Source organism: Pagrus pagrus (assembly GCF_965226575.1).
Source record: "Pagrus pagrus genome assembly, chromosome: 17".
Taxonomy (NCBI): domain Eukaryota; kingdom Metazoa; phylum Chordata; class Actinopteri; order Spariformes; family Sparidae; genus Pagrus; species Pagrus pagrus.
In genome coordinates this window covers 24,514,049-24,532,757 of record NC_140201.1, presented here as the reverse complement: position 1 = coordinate 24,532,757, position 18,709 = coordinate 24,514,049, and positions in this window count along the sequence as shown.

Below are 18,709 nucleotides of genomic sequence, written 5' to 3'. Positions count from 1 at the left end.
AGCTCGAAGGAATTTTCACAGTTCTCTCAATTACACTCAGCAATGTCTTACTACCAGATTATGTACAGCTGCACTAAACAGTGTTTCTATATCAACAATGGAGAAAATGATCATGCATATATGAAAAGAGTCGCTTGCAATGAGAAGTATCACCCTCAGTTAAACAGAGCTTTCAACCTGTTTTAGCTCAAACATCTGTTTTCAGGTTTACTCCACGAGCCTACAGGGTATTTCATTCTGACATTGTTGGTAATTCTGTACTTCTGTTTTTACTTGGCTTTAATAAACCTTATATCCAATTAACCAAAGACCCTTTGGGTTTAACGGCATGCCCTGGTTAAAGAGTTGTCAGCAGGAGGGAGAGGACTGGGCTCTCCAAGTGGTTCCAGACAGCAGATATTTAAGCTAGAAAGCTTTGAAAGATAGTGATGGGAGCTGTAGTTATTTTGTAGGCTATAAAAGGAATTGTTGTTTAACTCATCATGAAGGTTTCAACTTCTAAAATCAACTGCTGTACTGGATCCAGTTTGTCCTAGAATATGGAAAGTATTCTCCAGAAAGATGCCTTATATTTTAAGGAAGACTCAGCAGTTACACACTATAAAATTAAAAATTTCAACTGTCTTCACTCGTCTTTTGAAATAAACTAAAACAGGTTTTGCTGACCTATAAACTTTTGTTGAGATGATTTACTTTTCTTCTTTAGAAACACTTCTATCTTTCAATTTTGGTAAAAATTGTTGAGAAAATGTGAATGTAAAGGTGAATAATAGTTCATAATGTAATATTTTCAGCTACATTTCATCATGACATCATGGGTTTTCTCCATGGAAAGTGAATAATGGGCCTATAGCGACTTGCTGAGCTGGTGGCTGGCTGGAGAACATAGTAGAGCATCTTGACAGCTGGAGTACTATATATTTTTATGGGTATATAGGCAATAGATTGCTGGAAGGGTTGTCATACATTTTTTTTGAAAGTGACAATAAATCAATTAGCTTTTATCTTCAAAAAAAAAAAAAAAGCAGCAAAAGCTCTCTCTACAAAACTCGCATGAGACAAATGGCAATATGAACATTTAGTCCCTAGTATGGGTCAAGTGCCAAAAACACTGGATCCTACACTTCCCATGATGCATTTCAACTGTGTGTTTTGTTAGACCTTCCTTGCCTGGTAAATGCCTTTAAAACTTCATGTCACCAAGTGTTTTCTGATCTAACTTAGTCTCTGAGATAACACTGATGACATTATTAGGTCAAAAGTGACAGAGTGACATCATCAGTGATAATTTTCAGACTATAAAAAGCTTCCACAGAGCCACAAGAGACATTATAAAAGTTCACCGGCTGATAATAGTATGTCCTGTGACTAGTAAATTGACTAAATTGGTGGAGTGTCCCTTTAAAGTGTATAAAGACAGACAGGAAGCCACTATGTTCCTGTGAAAACCAGCACAAATCTCTTGGCCATGTGGCTCTCATGTGATGTATCTCATTGTCCAGCAGGGGGCAATAGAGTATCATCACAGTCCTGCCTGGAGGACGGTGGAGACAGTGCCCACTCATTGGTGATTAACGTTCTGGTGATGAGTCACGAAGAGGAGGTGGGAGGGGGGATGGGACAGAGAGATAAAGAGAAAGAAGGAAAAAGAGAGGGAGAGGAGCTGCGGGTCGGGGAGGGCTGCTTGCATTACCTCCAGGTGTCCTCTCACGTTGCCAGGAGGCTGACAGATTTCTACTGTCTGGCCATGAATCTGCCTGCTCTGTGTTCTGCTGCCAGGGTTCCTGCCTGTCCATTTATTTACAGCACACATCCATTCAGAACATGCACAAGTACTCTCCATTCAGAGCGGGGGTCAATTCAACAAAGTCCCTGCATTAAATGATATTTGCCAGCTACATCTTCCAAATCTATGTAAATAAATGGATTTAATATCTGGGGACACACGAGAGGAATCATAATAACAGAGTCAAACTTAGTCTTTAGCAAATATCAGTAGACAAGGCTAAGGTTTTATTTTATTCTTGTTTTATATGACTTTCAGTTTGATTTCTGATACCTGAACTTTGCACTCTGTTCTTCTACATCAGATATTGTTTAGCAAATATTTTACATTCAAATTTCAACAGTTAATAGCCTGCTTCCCCTTTCTGATTTGAGTTTCATGTCATATATCCGGTTCTGTTCTTCTTTCAGCCCTTCAACAAACATCTGTGAAGGGGCTTTTTTTTCCACTTCTTATCTCACATGTTTTATTTGTGCGGTTGACTGAGCTCAAGCATAACCACGCGCGCTGTAGCAGCAGCAGCAGCAGCAGCAGCCGCTGTGTGTTAGTGTCGATCACCCAGCTAAGCTGCACGGGGGTGGCTGACTAAGTCTTCGTACCATGCAGAAACTTTGCTTCCCTCCTCCCAGCCTGCCCACACATGGAGTGTCACGTTGTGTTTTGTTGTTCTCGTGGCCCGGTGTCGTCATGGAGGAGGAATAAGAAATGCACGTATACAGTTTGTAAACTCACAGGTACTATCTGAATGGAGCTTTTGCACGGAGAGAGAAGACAAAAAGGGAAATGATTAACACTGTTTCACAATGACTTGCAAAATGTCTCTCCAGGACTATATATATATATATATATATATATATATATATATATATCCAGGACAAGGGGCTCTTGCTCAACGGTACTTTGGCAGTAATAGATTAACCAAGCAGTCTTCCTGATGAACCTCCTGCTCACTCCACCTCCTCAACTACAACTGGCTTTATTAACGTTGCTTTGTTGAGATGCAGTCCATTTGTGACAGCAGTGGCAATCTGTGTGTGTTTGTGTGCATTATTGTGTGTGTACACGTGTCTAAAGCATGCCACATGGGGATGTCTCTGCATAGGTTTTGTGTGCGCATTCCTTCAAAACTTTATCTGGATTTGTGACCGTCACGCATGAATGACCCAAACCAATTGCCAGAACAATTGTTTGGAATGTTGCTGCAAACCACAGTTATGTTGCAACTTTATGTTTCTTTAGGTTCAATTTTCAATTTTATCTTGTGACAAAGCTGTGATTATGGTCTGGTTATGTTTAGGCACAAAACCCACTTGGTAAGGGTTACGAAAAGATCATGTTTTGGCTTAAAATACCTGCTTTGGTCACCGCAAACATAACCGGAGATGTCCCACGGTCTCATTAAAAACACTTGGTTTTGTCGTCACACTACTCATCACGACTACTCATCAAAAATATCCAGTTTTTGTCGCTTAAATACACGGCTGGAAATCATCCCGGGGTCTCCTTACAAACATCCAGTGGTGTCACACTTATAAATATTGTCCCCCAACAAAAGAATCCAACAAATTCCCACTAATTTGCAATTTGTGTACATTTACGTACAAAAAAACTCTAGTTACGTTTAGGATCCAAAGCCACTTGTAATAAAAAAAAAGCCGCCTAATAAAACATCATACTATAGGTTAAAATAATTATGTTCAGTCTCATAGCATACAAGTTACATGATGTTAAGTTACATGATGTTTAAGTTATGTGATGTGTAAGTTACATAAGTCACGTAACTCAAGTCACATAACTCACGTCACGTAGCTCACGTCACGTATCCCAAGTTACATCATTTGACGTGTTGGGATGAGAACAGGCTAAAGTATCCCGTCATCTTACATTTACAAATGTATGCAAGTCTCCACCTGCAGTCTCTGGCTTGGCAGCCTTGTCCCCAGCTCCACCACCATCCCCTCCACCTCCCATTATGAAAGTCAGGTCAATGCAATGTGAATGTGAATGACAAGTATTGTAAAAATATCAATAGGGTTACGAATACAAATACAAACGAATACAAATGTATCAGTAGTTTGCAGAAACGTGAACTGCCAACATTTGATTCTGGTAACTGGGCTGAATAACCTGACTTTTCTCAGATTTCTTGAAACCTAAAGGGTTGTTCACTTGCGCCAGAGGCATGAATTTACCTGCCTGAGTCAACATGTGTATCACGCCTCTGAGAAATATCTGAAGAAAAAAAAACCTGTCTTCCATAGACTGGCACTTCTGACTCACTGTGCAGCACATGCTAACTGCTATTATCTTACAATCACATTGGTCCCTCTGATATCCACTGAACAGGTTTCTTAAACAGAAGTGCATTTCACTTTCAGAAGCCTTAGTTTATTTTTCTCCCACTGTGTACAACCCTTTCTCTACTAATATTTACACAATGTCATAGCTTTTTTAAATATAAGAGACATCCTCTTATGGCAACAGTGAGTCAGCTGAGCAAACCAGTCATATATTTACAAGGTGATGTGTTCAATAAAACTCTAGGTAGACTATGACCTCCAGCTGATGATCATCAGAAGGCAAACAGCCACCCAGTGTAAACAAACACTCAGGATATCTGCAGGGAAGCGTGTGTTTGTTCCTTTAAGTTTTGTCCTCTTGTAACGCTATGAAGCACATGTGCCGTTCATAAGACAGAAAGGGGGATAAAGTCTGCAGCATTCTGCAAATAATTCACTACATCGGTTGTCCTCTGGTTTACCTGGCCAACAAATGACGTGCATTATGGCTCAGGCCAGGGAGCCAAATTAATCTAAGAGGATAATGACTGCTTCAGATATGGAAGATGTTTGAGCAATTGCTGACAGAATAATGCCATGCTTGTTAGTGAGGCTCAGGAGGAAGATGGCTGTGACTGCTGTGTTCCAATCAAATCAAAATGACAGAGTGACCTTGGAAAGGCACAGAGAGGATATATTTTTAGCCAGCCGTTCTCACAGGGATGCTCTTTTCCCTGTCTTCCTTTTCTTTATTTTATTATTTATTTTTGCTCCGACGCTGGTTGCATGGCTGCCTGGCTTCTTGGGGAAGGCTGTTTACAGAACAGAGCTCATGAGACAATCAGGCCTCGCAGCCAGGGGAGTAGAGAGGGGGATTGACTGCTTCACATCATTTGCTTTTCTGACAAGTCTTTTTTTTAAGCTGTGTCAATAAAAGGCCGTTCTTTGCCCACTGGGTGCAGGAAAGAGAGCTTGACTCAACTATTGAAATCAGGTCTCCACGGTGTTTGGGGAGCTGTTGCTCACTGAGCTGCTGGATAAGACAACCTTTTTCCCCTTTAGTTTGATTGTTGTTCAGTATTTCATGAGTATAAAAGGCTGTCAGCTCTAGCACAGATAATATAGTCATGTAGGTTGGTGGAGGAAGAAAGCTGGTTTGCCTCAAGACAGTGGCAGGCGTGACTAGCACTGACAGCCCCCAGCCCAAACAACATCTTTGTTCATGTTTTGTTATTGAAAATGGCCCAAAGAAAAAGAAGTCCATCCATTGATCCATCCAACCATCCATTTTCTGCCACTTATTGAGGGCTATGCCACTGTGGAAGCAGGTTAAGCAAGGTAGTCCAGACATTGCTCTACCCAGCAATGTCTTCCACCTCCTCCTGGGGGATCCGGACGCCTTCCCAAGACAGATGACATATACTGTTTAATCTCTTCAGTATGTTCTTGGTCTACCCTGGATTCTCTTCCAGTAGGATGTGGCAGGAAAAACCTCCAAAGAAAGGTGCCCAGGAGGCATCCTTGTCAGATGCCCAAACCATCTCAACTGGTTTCTTTCAACATGAAGAATCAGCGGCCGGAAACTCACTGCGGACGCTTGCATCTGCGGTCTCATTACTTCAGAATCTACTCAAAACTCATGACAACAGGTGATGGTGAAACGGTGACTGGTAATTTGAGTGGACCTTCTTCACCACAACAGTGTGGTACATCATCTGCATCGCTGCCAAAGCCACACCAATAAACATGTTGATTTCACCCTCCATTTCATCCTTACCCTTAGCAGGTAGTTGATCATGACAGAGGTCACTGACAGTCAGTCCAACACTGCAGCTCAAAATGGGATGGTAGCTACCCTGCATTCCTTCAGAGTGGTAGTTCTCCACCTCCACGCAAATTACCACTACCTGCCCACATCATATAATTAAGCAGATAGAAAGTGGCAGCCATGTCACCAGCAGACTGAACAGACAATAACAATGGCAGCAAATTTCGGAGGGAAACTAATGGAGCCACATTTACTTGCATTTTATGATTATGTCTGCAATGATTTCAAAAATAACAATATAATAAGCCTGTCCTCATCAGAAAAACTACTATACAGGTCTACATGCAAGCAGCTTATTGTGACTTATATTTATGTTCCTTGTTAGGTGGCAACCTTTGCAGCAGCAAAGGAGGAAGTCAGGTGATGGCATTTTAATAGCATTAAAATCATATAATCCATCAATCCATATAATGCATATTTTTGGGAAAGGGGATGGGGTGGATAGGTTGGTAAAACAAACAAATGTTTTCCCAAACCTAACCAAGAAATTTTGCTGCCCTAACTGCGACCGTACAATGAACAGAGGAACACATAACACATCAGCTTGTTTAGTAATTGTCTGGGAAGAATGCAAATATTAAGTTAACAAAGTTAAAGCCCTGCATCATACATCATATTGATAAGTTAGTATCAAGGTCTTTACATTTCTCACCACAGTAACCTCAAGCTGCAGCTGCAACACACAATATGTTGGTTGAGCAACAGCAGATGACTGTGAGCTTGTTGATGTTGTACATAACTGCGCCAAAGATCATCCTTTTTCTGCAGTGGATGTGGTAGTGTCATGAGCTCCCTACTTAGAAACATTTATAGCAGGCTGTGTCATCTGATCAAGACATCAACTCTTGACTTGTTTTTGCTATAGCTAGTAGTAGCAACTAAAAGTTAAGAGACAAACACAGAAATTAAACAAACAGAAAAAAAAGGGTGGACCGCATGATGTCAACAGGGTTGAAAAATGGTCTGAAATTTTACATATAAACATGTTGTCACCAACATACCATATTTATTTATATATTTGTTTTCTGCTATCCTGTCTTGGTTATCCTACCTTCACTAGGGTGGAAACCTGGTGAAAAGTAGGGTGGACCTGACCTCGACAGCATGGCAGTAGGCAAATCGTGGAACCATTTTGAAATGATGAAATGTTGGATGAGACTTGAGATGAGAGATGTCTGTAATTTTGGTCAACTTACACATTATTAATTACATTTACATGGAGTTTGGTGTAATCATGTATTTCTGAGCAAAACTCCACCCACCTTCAACCTCAACTGAGGTCTAATCAGCCAGAATGACTCGAAACACCTGTGTGAATCAACATCACTATGATCACGTGTCTCCAACTCTAACAGGTTGTAGGTTTTTAAAAACACATTAAAACATTGTAAAGTTAAAGTAACAACATAGATGTACCACACTCTTCCTCTTACCAAATGATGAGCTGATTTAATAAGCAATAAACACACCCCTGCTCAACTCAAGGGTTTTAATGCAGCAGCCTTACTTGGTTTGGTATGACCACTGACCAGTAGCTTATGGTGGCTAATGTTAGCAAATTTAAGCAAACTGTAGACACAGTAGATATTGTTGTTTTAACTGACGTTTCTGAGTTATTTCACTGACTAGATAATTATTCTGTGCTTGTGATACTGTTACACTAAATGTACCATTATTACATAACAGTTGTTGCTATATCGCAGAAGTTGGAGACAATGTTAGTGCGAGTTCACACTTAACAGAAGCTAGGTCAAAGCTCTGTTTGACAGATTATAATGAACAAATTCACAGTCCCACAAACTCAACTACTTCACCTTAATGTCTTCTATATTTCTTCTATTTCACTTTTAGCAGTAACAAAGTAATATATCGTGTTACTCATTCAGTTCCGGTAATTTAATACATTTACAGTGCCAATTAACACATTTCTACCCGACCTTGATTTGTGCGGTCCAAAAGGCCATGAATATATCATATACAACATATTAAATATCTCTGGAAAGTTGCATGTTAGAGACTTATTTTCCTTTTCACCTAAAGGATAATGTTATGCGACTGTATCCGTTTGAGCAGCCTTGTAATCCAGCCTTGAACTGCAGTGTCAACACTGAATGTCTTCTGTGATTAATTAATTGAAAGCAGTTATTGTTGTTAGGATGACCAATCAGAGACCTTGTTCATGACTTGTCAACCAATCAGAGGCAGAGCAGGGCATACCTTTTCAAGAAAGCAGTGAGGACCATAATCCATTACAACCCTCATGTTCACATTCATTAGTTGTTAGTTCACTGTTTAAAACATGAGCATGTTCATGAGCAACATTGGCTGAGTAGTCTCACTTTAAATTAGCTTGTTGGCTGTAACTTCAAGTGATCAAGCTTTATTTTTAATATATAATAATTATATACACACAGACATTTGTAAAATGGACCTTTTTAGTGGTGCCAAAGATAGTTTCTACATTTATGTGCAGCTGCAAACCTAATACAACTCTGAAATAATCAATACATTTGGTTATAATTAAGCTATTTCAAACATTGCATATGCTGAATACAGTAATCATCTCCTGATGATGCTTATACCTGCTTTGACAGGCCTCTTTCAGGGCAGCGGAGAAAATAATCAATACATGTCAATGCACATTTTAATCCAATGTCTATGAATAACAACAGTAAGGTTCAATAATAGTTACAATCAACCAAATTTCACAGGGAATGTGAATTTGTTGCTCATCAGGTTAATGTGTGTTAGACGTCTAGCCACAGATGTGCCCTAATGTGCCTTTGCCATCTAAACCTAAAGTTGGCACACCCTGCAAATAAAAAAGAAAAAAAAACATGAGTTGGCTGCAAGTATTTAAAAAAAAAAAACAACAGAAACTATTTTCCTATATTCTATCATTCTTACACTATTGAAACATAATAGGAAAATTAAACAAATTGAGAGACTTCACATCAATTGCTATGAAAGATCAAGGTTCAAATGAGTGCAGGGTCACCTTGGCTTTTCAGTTAGTTATTGGTAGTCAGTGACACACGGACGCAGGTGCCAACGTCAGGGGTGCTCCTCCCCCCTCCCCTCAACCTAAACCTGATGCTCCAGCCATAGCCCCTGGACAAGATGCTGCTGTAGAGGTTACAGATTGATCAGCAATAGACAAACATGCAGAGGTTTAGTGAGAAGACATTGCAGTCACCACAGCTATGCTGTAATTAGGTAATTTATTTAATTTAATTAGGTAATTAAAGTTGCAACTCGCCTATCACATATTGCCAAGCAGCAGGAAACAGAACTGTGATGATTGGGAATGATTTTGTGGGGCCCAAGAATGGACAGCCAGACTGGGAAGGGTTTAAGAGGTTTATTACACAAAAGGTCAGAATGTAGTGCAGGTCTTGAGTTAGCTGGCAGAGAGCAGAGGGTTTACTTGAGACGAAGCACTGGTGAACACTGAGGAGTGTGGTGGCTGGCGCGGTGACTGTGCTGCAGCTCTCCCCACAGAGGCTCAAGAAAGACACGAGTGAATTGGCTCAGAGGGTGTCAGGACGAGTGGAGGCTGGAGGTTAAGTTCTGCAGGCTGGTGGCTTGAGAAGCCTGAGCTCGTGGAAGATGCCAACACTGGAGAGGCCGAGAAGAAAACAGGGTTAGGTTGTAGCAAAAATACAAGCAAGCAAAAGTCTAAATAGATGCTCGTAGGTTGGATCTACCACGTAGCAGAGTCAGAAACAATCTGGCAGCGAATGAAGAGTAGACCAGAGTATTCAAGCTGGAGTGATGACAAGATTTTCTGCAGGTGCGTGAGGCAGCGCCTCCAAGAACCACGCCCAGCCTCCGACACACCTCTGAAACACACACAAACAGAAAGCCACCAAGCACGAAGATAATCCACGCTCACAAAACTGAAGATCACGACACAGAACCAGTACCCTGCTATCAGTGCTATGTATAAAACTGTTGGTAGGCACAAACTCTAAATAATATTTTATTGAGATCTTAATATAGAGTAAAAAATTGATAGGATTGATCTGCACATCACTTACTACTTTGTTCTTGCACATCATATATCCCACATGTTATGCTTTTACACTACTGATGTGTGTTATCCTAAAAAAAACCACACACACACACACACACACACACAACTAGAAAATTGCAGGAACTAGTTTGTGTTTGTGTTTATGGCCAATACACCAATACATTTACTTAAATCATTGTCCACCACTAACCCTCCTGCTGTTTGTGTATGGAAACATCAGAACGAGGTGTGTGTGCACAGCAGAGGAAAAATCTGTTAATTTATTTAGTCTCACTGAGTTCAATCCTATTTGAACAAAGGTAACCTGTGATTAAGGTAATTCATTGTTTAGTGGCAATAATCTATCATGAAGTATTCATCAATCAGATCATAGCTGAATGATAAGCGCACATGTAAACACAGTGAACGAGAACGAAAGAGAGAGCATGGGTGGGGGGAGGGGAGGCTGTAGTTAGTGAGCCCTCAAGGACACAACGTGCTGTGGGAGCCGGGCTGAGGTGTTGCAGGGAGGCAGCGTGGACAAGGAAGGGGGTGGGAGGGGGGACTGCTGACGCATTTAGGAGCTGATGGAAGGGTGAGAAAGGGGGGTTGCTGACGTCTGGACAGCCATGCAAATCTAGGAAACCAAGGAGATGGCCCTGGTCCAAAGTCTGCCTGGTGAACCGTGGTGATTTCTGGCAAAAGATGAAATGAAGCAATGGGGAGGCTCGAACGACAAGTTTTCATTTCTTTCTTTCACTGTTTGGCAGCCGCTCGTCAGAGCTTCACAGAGAGCGGTCCACTTAACTGAAGAGCAGCATCTTGACAAGGGAGTTTTGGACACAGATAACAGTACACCGTGCTCCGCTCTTCTGCAGCACAAAAGTACAAAGCAGAATGAAAAGGGGTTGGTACAGTGTGTATTTTGTTTCCTAAAAACTAAGACTGAAGGGACAGAACAGAGCCAGACGTACCTGATCCAGAATTGTGAGCACCACTTTACTGTCACAAAGGCCCATACATTTCATTATGGAAGAAACAAGACGCAATAAAATAGCGTGGATGGTAAAAGGGAAAAAGCCGGTCAGTTGCACCTGAAGATGGAAATTAAAGTAATAGTTGCTCACCACATGTTTCAGACACATTTTTCAGTCAGCAGAGCACTATTGATCCTATTGTTTTGTGTCTTTACTCAGTTTTATTCTATATGCATCCTTGTTCCTGCTTCTATAGTTTTTTTAATAAATCACTCTGGGTTGCCTGTGGGTATGAGATGTACTTCATAAATACATTTGAATGACGCTACGTCTTAAATTGACAAATCTGAATACGTGTTTTGGTTTAATCCAGTTCTATTTTGGAATGAGGTATGTTGAAATACTGTGGCTTTGGGCTGCTTAATGTGTTATTTTTGATAATAAATTAAATTAAATTTTATAAAATATTATTTATTTATGATTTAATTAAATAAATAAATAAATCACTAAAGGTTGTGTTGCAATTTTTTACACTGCAGTAGTTTACTCACAACTATATCTGTCAACAGGGTGTTTTCCTCACATGTTGGTGCCCTCGGCGAGACCGGTGTCCCTGAGGGGAATGATCATTTCATTACAGTATTTTTCTGCAGGAAAATCTCATTTTCACTTTTGGCTGTCCTGATCCTGCATTCCACTGGAACTGTACACTGCTTTTAAACTCGCATTTCACTGCTATGTAATCAGTTGAGAGTTTGTTTGTTTTCTTTTTTTTTTTGTATCTATAGATACTGAAAAGTTATGTTTTGTTTTTGAATCATGATTGGATGGCGCAAAACCTGGCAACTTTGTTACATGATTCAGCTAACGTGGAGGGGGCCAAAAATAATAAAATGTGGATTTTGTCGTTGATGACTGTAAAAAGGAAATGGCAGTATGCAACACCTGCCGTTAATAAAGCTGTGACACAACCATCACAACATCCAACTTGAGTGGCTACCAAATCCACAAAGAAAGGTATGTAAATCTGTCTTTATTAGCTAGCTTATTGGCTGGTCAAATGTTAGCTATGAAGCTACAGCAATGTTAAACGGTGTCAGACTTGGCTTCGAATCTATTATGCATTTTATTGAGAAGATATATTGTTAATGTAAAAGACAAGCAGAGGACTGATTCAAGGCCACTCAACCAGTTGTGCAGGCATGTTACTTCCTAACACAGCTGCATGCTCAACAGGTGTTACCACTAGTCTTGTGACATTGTATCACTTTCTTTGCTGATTTAAGCACCTTTTAAGACATCATTTATTTGACTTACGTATCCATTCTCCTCTCCGTTACAATCACTTTGCTGCTAGTGCTGTTTCCGCTGTGCCAAAAACGGATCCCCTCGAGACCAAGTGTATAATGGATTATAATGGTGGGTTCCATTTCCCTGGGAAGTTGGAGCTGGGAATGAAAGGCACCATAGGCATATGCTTATTACAATTTGGTGATGTGATGTAGCAAATCCACCTTTCTACTGAAACGATCCAAGTGTATAGCGACAACAGTTTCTGTGATTAGGGTTATATCTGTGATTTGGCCTTATAATGCTGTTTGTTTTGTTTGTTTATGGGAGAAGTAACCAGCAGCAGTATGTGGCCATGATGAATCCTTTTCCTGTGTGCAACTCTTGTGATCCCACTGTCCATTGTTGTTCATTTCAGAGGCTTGCAATGACTCAACTCAACTTGCTTGATTCTCACCACAGTAACTTGAGACTTGGTGGTTAAGACTTGAGACTTTCATGTGACTTGCACATGTGACAGATTGGAGACTTAAACTCTCACCTCTGCATGATTTTTATGCAGTGGTATGAACGAATATGAGCCTGGTCATAGTCAGTAATTTCAGTTAATGACATGACAGTGAGTGTCAGCCCAGGGTATCTGCCTTAGTGTAACCCTATCAGTGCTTCGCAGCATCAGGTGTTCAGTGCAGCATGAAGAGTAGACTGACAGTGAAATTCAGACATTGTCCTCAGTGACAGACATTTAAATGTTGGATTGGTGTCTGGAATGTATTACATAACATTTCTTCCTCCTCTTTGGCGCACCACCAGCTGGTGGCACCCGAGGTGACTGCCTGGCATGTCTGTGCCTAAAAACACCTTGTCTATCAGTGCACTGAAACACTGAACATTGTTGATTTATTGGTGAATCACAAACTCATGTAAATTCTCAATTAAACATCCTTTCCCAGTGGGATTTGTTCCACCAAACAAACAAACGAAAAAGAAAAGTGTTTCAGATTATTTTAGCTTTAGTGCAATACTAGATCAGTCCCCTGCATCCACCTATAAAACACATCTTTATGTTCTGCCTTTCCCTTTGTGTTTCAACTGGCTCTCTACAGTTGTCTCTGTTTTTACTCAACAAAAATATATCAAAGTGTAAATACTGTATGATCCTATGCTTTGATGATTTCTTGTAATAGTACAGAGGCCAGAGCCGCTTATTGATAATACTGACAAACTTATATTATGGCCTTATTTTTACAGTTACAGTTTACATCCATTGTAAGAGACTGAATCACATTACAAATACTGTCAAGGTTAATAGAGAATAAGGTTACATAAGCAGAGAACATCCTGTAAATAGTTCGTTGACATTATATAGATAGTTGAATCGCACATAATGCCTTTCAAATGCAGCAGGTCTCATAATTGTCTTGAAGTTGTAATACCCCAGAGTATCTGATATTAACAATTGTATCAGACTGAACATTGATACTGTGACTTCAGACAATTCAGACCTTAAAAACTGTACTCAGACCAAATCCGGTGATGCAGCTAAACGCTGCAGGATGATGCAGTGGTGTTGACTTGTTTAAGTATGTGTATGTGTGTATACTTCCTATTTTGTCATCCCAAAATATTGTTGGAATTTCCCTCTCTCCATTCACATGACACTGTGTTCATGTCAGTGCCACACTGAGTGTAGAAATCCATAATTCAGATGTAATAAAACATTTATCTGAAATATGTGTCATTTTAAATGAAAAGTAGTTTGTATTAGTCGCCGAAAGACCTTTAGATTAGATTACACGAGCCTTTAAAAATGGCCATTTTCCTGAAATTGCATAAGGTCATCTGGTGTGTCTGTGTGTCACCACAGCGAAGCCAGTGTAACAATTATTGGACACATTTCTCAACTATGAACGACTTTTTCACCATACAGGGCTGTACTGGTTAACCTCATAACAGGGAACTTCCTGCTTCTTCATGGATAATTCAAGACTAAGATGTTTTTTACATTTAGGTCACTTGTTATGAAATCATATTGTGAAACCAATGACGTGGATATGGTACAGTAAGACAGACTGTAGATTTAACAAAACCAACCCAGATTTCAAGACTCTTGTTCCATCAGCACAAACCTGAGAAAACAGATCAGTGTTAACAGGCCACTCCAACATTTTTAACGACCATGATTAGTTTACACATCATGAGGACTACTACAAGATTTGTAAACACAGATGTGTAATGTTTTCTGTTGCAAAAAATAAAAACCCAGATGATGTCATAGTAATGCGATCGTGGTTATTTCCACTTGGGCAAGACATGGGTGGTTACTAAGCAGCAAGATCTAATGAAGAAAAACTATTGAGTTACATCACGTGAATCATCCTCTGACTTGGTGATTCCTGACCTTTCATTAAAACACCACTATGAGGTGGATGTTTATGCTTTTGTTTTGTTTTTTGCATCCCATTAAAAGTCCTGTGTGTAGGATTTAGGGGCATTGAGGGGCAGAATTTGATTACAATATTCATAATTATGTTCTCATTAGTGTACAATCACCTGAAACTCAAAATCCTTTTTTATCGTTTAATCGCTTTTCTTTACAGGAATGGTCCTCTTCCACAGAGTCCACCATGTTGCACTGCCATTGAAAACCAAACACTGGCTCTAGAGAGGGCCTGTTGTGTTTTTAGCGGCCACTGTAGGTAGGTTGAGATGAGAGGTGTTGAGTGTTTGCACTTTTTGAATGACGAATACAGAATACCACCAGCCACTGGTATGTAGAGGTGTTTCCTCACTTGGAGCTGGCATTTGGCTGTAGTCTTTGTGGTGTGTTCAAGTGCTTCTATTTGGCTGAGCCAAGGATTAAGCAACAGTCAGACCAACAGTCACCACTAGCTCTTTCATGTCACTTGGGCCCTGAGTACAATCTCAGCCACTAGCTATAGACATTTTATCTGCCTCTCGCAAGACACCCAGTTTATCGAAGTGCAGCACTTAAAGGGAAACTTTTTAAACAATACATGAACATAAAAGACACCTTATTTCTTACTGATAAAACCCGCAGATAGCAGTGGGCATATACTTTAGGGTGCATTTTTCCTTAATTTAGGGAGTTGCCTGTGATGTGTTGGAATTTTTCATAAACTTTTGTTTGTTAGTTTTTTGTTTGTTAAACTGATGACAGCTTATTGATTACAATTAAGTCATGAGTGAAATCCAATGCCAAAATACCTTAACAAGAATGACCAAAATGTGATTCAACAAGATGACAAAAAAGGAAACACACTGTCAACATAAATGCAATTGAAGTTTCATCTCATAAAATAAAACGCTAAGTTGTTTAAAACAGCAAACATAAGAAGCCTCCATAAGGTAGTTATTAGTTAAACCACTCTGTGCTATATCAACTGGCAGCAGACATTTATGTTAATAAAACTGGCATCTCTTTAGCTGAGGAAAGACCCGCATTTGTGACAGTGTGAGTAAAACTCTGATCTGTGTTGGCAGGCAATCACATCAGCAAGCACAAATCCCATTTCTTCAAGCTTTGGGCATCTCCAAGCACCAGACCATTACTTGTTTCAACCAGATTAACCCAGTCCTCGTTTGATGACCTGTTATTGAAGACAATTGCAGCTTGTTGCTGCAGCCGTTGTCTAAATGACACCATTCTGCATGGTGATCATTTCAAGGACTAAAGGAACATCGAGGGAGAGAGAAAAATGACAGATTGATCAACATGCAGTTCTTGTCCTTGCACCTATCTATCAAACAATTGGATTTATGTGATTTTTTAATGCTATTGGAATGTTTAATCTTCCCCTTCTTTAACTCATAATAGACACGTTTTTTTGCTTTAATGTATCATTATGAAGTACATGTTGATTGCAAAATGGAATGGTGATAGGATAAAGACACCATTGGCGTTCACATTGGTTCCCTATAAACTTCACTTCATCATGTGATCTTGTGTGCCAACAGGCACAAAATCTGGGGGGAAATGAAGCCTGACTGGTGATCCAGTCAGGCTGGCAGCCTGGTACTATTTCTATCAGCATCTCCATTACAGACTAAATACATGAATGAACTCATGTTTTGTTGTTAGGAGTTGCACTCTGAGGAAAATGGGAACAATCCAGCTGTCTTTGGGACAGTAACACCAATAACACCACTTGGAAACACTAAGGGGCAGGGACGTTGTTTCCTTCCACTTCATGACTAACTCTCTGTTTCTCTTGGTAGGAACTGCTTATTATGTGACACATACACTGCAAAAAACACGTACCAATTGTCTCCCTGCAATCCTGGTACTGAATTTGGGCTGAGCAAACTGCAGCCACCACAGCCGTGATAGGCTAAGAAACCTCTGGGTGAAGGATCTTAGCCACCAGAATACCACCATGGATTGAGTAGTTCTTAAAATCACTTCTCTGACACACAGTAGAATAATCAAAAGTGTTGAGATTATAGTTTCTTTTAGAAAACATGTATTCTAACTTTGATTTGAGGAAGTTAGGGGATATCCCATTCACTTCGATAAAGCTGAGTTTTTTTTAAAGCCACCATCTTGTCATAGTATTTAAAAGGATGATTTTATTTTCTGACAACTTGAATTATTTTTGTAAAATTGTTCAACTTTGACCAACCGTTGGTCTACTTACCATAGCTGTGCTCACACGGTTTACTATGCAGGTACAGAATATAACAACATTATGGCAGCTCACTCACTTCACACTGTTTATCCTCCAGAGTGGTTCTGATAAGCTGTTGGCTGATCATCTCTCTTGCCACTCTGCTGGGATCCTCAGATGTTATTACTTCCCAAGGGCCAAAACTTTAAAAAACCTTATCCTGATTTTAATAAACAAGAATTATCTTGTTTTAGGTTTAAGTTTCCACATCTACTTCAGCTTTCAGTCATGCTAGGATTTCAAGTTGTGTGATCAAGCATTGATTCACGTCATCGAGGACTGACTCAAGGACTGAGGGACAATTTTCTCAGGAAGGAGCCTTATCTATGAGTTGTGTCCCTCAATTTAGACACAGACCTATGACGAGTGGGGTGTATCCTGAGAATCAGAGTTTTCCCACATGTTGAATCACACAGGACTGTAGGTCTTTGGAAAGCACCTGGAAATCCAAGAGTCATGTTTCTTCATGAATATTTTTGACCATTAGTTTCCTCAGACAGCCATCTTTAATCAAAGAAAGCAATACTGAGCTGAACCAGTTTTAAATGGTGAGATGCACAATGCGGGCACGATATAAATGAGTAGGTGTCAAATGTTTTCTAAAATGGTGACTCTTATTGCCAAGTTTTACATAGAACAAGCAATATGCTGACTACCTGGCTTTCATTAGACTGCAAGGACACTAATACAAAATCAAAATTGGTGTGTTCACAAACACAGACAATATGTTTGGTGTGCAACCAAAAAGCAGTGTCACATCTGACTTCAGTTGATGCATTGTGCACAGATTTTCTGTCAGAACTTGACCAAATTGTTGTTCTCAAACAACTGGTTTACAGCATGTTGTTATTAGCTATGCCCTGGGCTTGGAGGCACATGTTTCCAGTTGCTTATTCACACCATCCTCATCTTATTTCCACATTTGGTGAATTATCTGATTGTGACACAAAGACCAATCAATTTGTGGAAACTTCGGGGAAAAAATCCATCCCCCTTCTAACCAGTTTGTTTAGTCTCTTCCTGTCCCAGTCTGTGCTCTGGCATTATAGTAGATTCATAGCAAGCAATTAAGTGCAGGTATTTGTTTTAGTGCTAGTTTTGGTGTAATAATCAGACTGCACCTTCAGATAATGTTTTAAATAAAGATAATAAAGAAAGAAATAATCACAATCTACTTTACAAACCTTTTAGGTAAATGGGAAATGTTAATTATCATACAGACCTGATTTAAACTTTTACATTCCCATTTCATATTTCAGGCTGGATAGGAAGTACTGGCAGACAGGTTTAGTGTGTACAGAAACCTGCAATTATGTTAGTGTCTGAGTCATGGCTGCACCTGAACAGGCACTGAGTTATCAAGAAATAATTGTAGTGAAGCAGGCAAAACACAAGATTGCATCATCTCCTCCCAACTCACACCGCCCCGACTTTGTCTGCAGACAGACAATCTTCAGTCGCTGTTTGAGTGTTCTGGTGCTTTAATGCCTGATACAATTTCATGGGGAGTACAGTTGGTCCCTTAGTGTTTTACTATTAATAAGGCCATTAATGTAAAGTTTGTCCTGGGGTGGTGCTAGAGAAAATGGTGAGGTCATTAAACTGTAAAGGTTTTACCCCTTGATAGCATCCATTCGCTCAGACAAAAGATAAACTTTAAGTTATCTTGTGTACAAAGTTTACATTTTGACCCAGCATGTCCAGACTCAGACTCTGGCCTGCCATGAAAATTGGTACAGATATTCAAAAGTCACCAGACTTTCTCCTGTGAAACGTAAACTTTGGTACATCTATTGGTGGCTGTATTTCTGATACAAAATGAAATGTCTTGACAACTTTTTGAGAT